Source organism: Otolemur garnettii, unplaced genomic scaffold (genome assembly GCF_000181295.1).
Source record: "Otolemur garnettii isolate 467f Iridium unplaced genomic scaffold, OtoGar3 scaffold00002, whole genome shotgun sequence".
Taxonomy (NCBI): Eukaryota; Metazoa; Chordata; class Mammalia; order Primates; family Galagidae; genus Otolemur; species Otolemur garnettii.
In genome coordinates this window covers 49,726,541-49,729,666 of record NW_003852397.1, presented here as the reverse complement: position 1 = coordinate 49,729,666, position 3,126 = coordinate 49,726,541, and the positions used below count along the sequence as shown (strand labels likewise).

At 44.6% G+C, this 3,126-nt stretch overlaps 1 pseudogene; it reads left to right on the top strand.

The window, feature by feature from the left end:
- The window catches only part of LOC111725261, a 5,489-nt pseudogene that overhangs the window by 1,136 nt on the left and 1,227 nt on the right, over nt 1-3,126 (top strand).

Below are 3,126 nucleotides of genomic sequence, written 5' to 3'. Positions count from 1 at the left end.
CCCAGGACGACAGCTTGAGGCTCTGTCTCAAAAAAAAAAAAAATGATGTGGTCAAAAGTGTCAAACTACATTAATACATTTCAAAAAAAAATCTCAAAAAAAAAAAAATGATGTGGTCAAAAGTGTCAAACTACATTAATACATTTAATAATATGCCGGGCAGCACCTGTGGCTCAGTGAATAGGGTACTGGCCCCATATACCGAAGGTGGTGGGTTCAAACCCACCCTGGACAAACCACAGTAACAAAGAAAATAGCCAGGTGTTGTGGCAGGCACCTGTAGTCCCAGCTACTTAGGAGGCCGAGGCAAGAGAATTGCCTAAGCCCAGGAGTTGGAGGTTGCTGTGAGCAGTGTAATGCCATGGCACTCTACCAAAGGTGATAAAGTGAGACTCTGTATCTAAAATAAAAAAGAAGAAGAAGAAGAATATGCCTATAAACACATACGTATATTCATTTTGAGACAGAATCTTACTCATCAACCAGGCTAGAGTGCAATGGCATCATCACAGCTCACTATAACTTCAACCTCTTGGGCTCAAGTGATCCTCCTGCCTCAGCCTCCCAGGTAGCTGTGATTATAGGTGTGCATCATTATGCCTGGCTAATATTTCTATTTTTTGTAGAGATGGCGTCTCATTCTCGCTCGCTCAAACTGGTCTCAAACTCCTGGCCTTCAGCAATCCTCCTGCCTCAGCCTCCCAAAGTAGTAGAACTACAAGCATGAACCACTGTGTCTGGCAAAGAATTCATTTTAAACTACAAAACTGATTTCAGGGCTCAGCACCTGAAGCTCAATGGTTAGGGCATCAGCCACATATACTAAGGAAGCCAGGTTTGAACCCATCTAGGGCCTGCTAAACAATTACAGCAATAACCAGTAGTCACAACTACTGGGAGGCTGAGGTAAGAAAATTGCTTAAGCCTAAGAGTTTGAGGGTGCTGTGAGCTGTGATGCCATAGCACTCTACTGAGGGCGACCAAGTAAGACTCTGTCTCAAAAACATAAATAAATAAACTGATTTCAGAATTATGACAGTGAAACAAAGAAATATATTTTCTACTCAAAATATAACATACATCATTTATTCATCAGCAAAATCCACAAATCAGCTATGTTTTACAAATAATAGAATAACCTAATGAAAGTCATAGTATTTAAACTCACCAATCTAATGTATTTTTAAATGCTTTAGTGTAGGAGACCGTGTACCAGGCTTATAGAAGCAACCACTGGTTCTTGAAGAAGATGCTGGGGCGGGCTTGGAGATGTTTTGCTGCCCAGAGACAAGCCCTCAAGCAGCTGCAGACGTTAATGGATTAAGATTGGGCGCTCCTTAGCAAGCAGGTGTTACACTTTGAACATTTGTGGTACAGCAGGGTCGGAGTTGAGCCTGTGGGGAAAGAGCACGTAGCTATCATTAAGCACGTGATCCTAGTACGTGGGCCCTCACACCTGTTGTGTAATGCTTCAATCAAAGGCCACCTCAGAGGTTGCTCAGGGCTCTCCCTGGAGATGTGGGAAGCTCACCTTTTGCAGGCATTCGTACCTTCAATCCATGGTCCCAGCTGTTTTTATTCATGTGGTGACAGGGTGCCACCATGGGCACCAACACTTTAGCTTCTGTCAGCTTCTCTAAGAGTTCATATTTGGGGCTCAGCGCCTGTGGCTCAAGTGGCTAAGGCGCCAGCCACATACACCTAAGGTGGCGGGTTAGAATCCCCAGCCCGGGCCCACCAAACAACAATGATGGCTGCAACCAAAAAATAGCCGGGCGTTGTGGCGGGCGCCTGTGGTCCCAGCTACTTGGGAGGCTGAGGCAGGAGACTCGCTTGAGCCCAGGAGTTGGAGGTTGCTGTGAGCGAGATGCCATGGCACTCTACCCAGGGGGATAGCTTGAGGCTCTGTCTCAAAAAAAAAATAAAATAAAACAAGATGCCACAGCACTCTACCGAGGGTGAGGGGACTCTGTCTCAAAAAAATAAAAGAGAAAATAGCATACTCCTTCTCTTAAAAGGTAAGTTTCAGAATTCTTACACATGTGTTCAAGTTAACATCATTCCCACACACCTCACAGCACAGCAGAAGTAGTTTATTACTGCATAGCTTAGATGTATTACTGCATAGCTTAGCTTTTGTATGGTTGCATATGCGGGGCTCTTACTGTAGGCTAACACCCAGAAAAGTTCACACAATTAGTTTTATGATAAAGATATCACTCCTGGGTGGCACCTCATATGGGAGGCGTTAAAGGAGTAGGGCGCCGACCCCATATGCCAGAGGTGGCGAGTTCAAACCCAGCCCTGGCTAAAAAAAAAAAAAGAAATCACTCCAGCTGTTATTTCATATAGAAAGTCTTTACTGGCTTGGTACTTGTAGCTCAGCAGCTAGGGTACAGGTCACATACACCAGGCTGGTGGTTTCGAACCCAGCCCTGGCCTGATAAACAATGACAACTACAACAACAACAACAACAGGCTCGGCGCCTGTGACTCAAATGGCTAAGGTGCCACATACACCTGAGCTGGTGGGTTCGAATCCAGCCTGGGCCCACCAAACAACAATGACGGCTGCAACCAAAAAATAGCCAGGCGTTGTGACAGGCACCTATAGTCCCAGCTAGTTGGGAAGCAGAGGCAGGGGAATCACTTGAGCCCAGGAGTTGGAGGTTGCTGTGAGCTGTGATGTCATAGCACTCTACCCAGGGGGACAGCTTGAGGCTCTGTCTCAAAAAAAAATAAAATAAAACAACAACAACAACATAGCCAGGCATTGTGCCAGGCATCTATAGTCCCAGCTACTTGGGAGGCTAAGGCAAGAGAATCGTCTGAGCCCAAGAGTTTGAGGTTGCTGTGAGCTATGACAGCACAGCACTCTACTGAGGGTGACAAAGTGAGACTCTGTCTCAAAAAAAAGAAAGTCTTTACTATTGTTCTTGCACCCAAGCTGGAATTTAATGTTTCCATTTTTGTGGTTATTTTAGGAATCATAACCTGCTTACATGCATGAGCAGTCTTTATACCACTGAGTTTAGAATTAATAAGTTAAAGATAGGAATTTATATTCAGGGCAACTTGAATTTATGCTCCCAAGTCGAAAAACACAATTTTTTTTTTTTTTGAGAT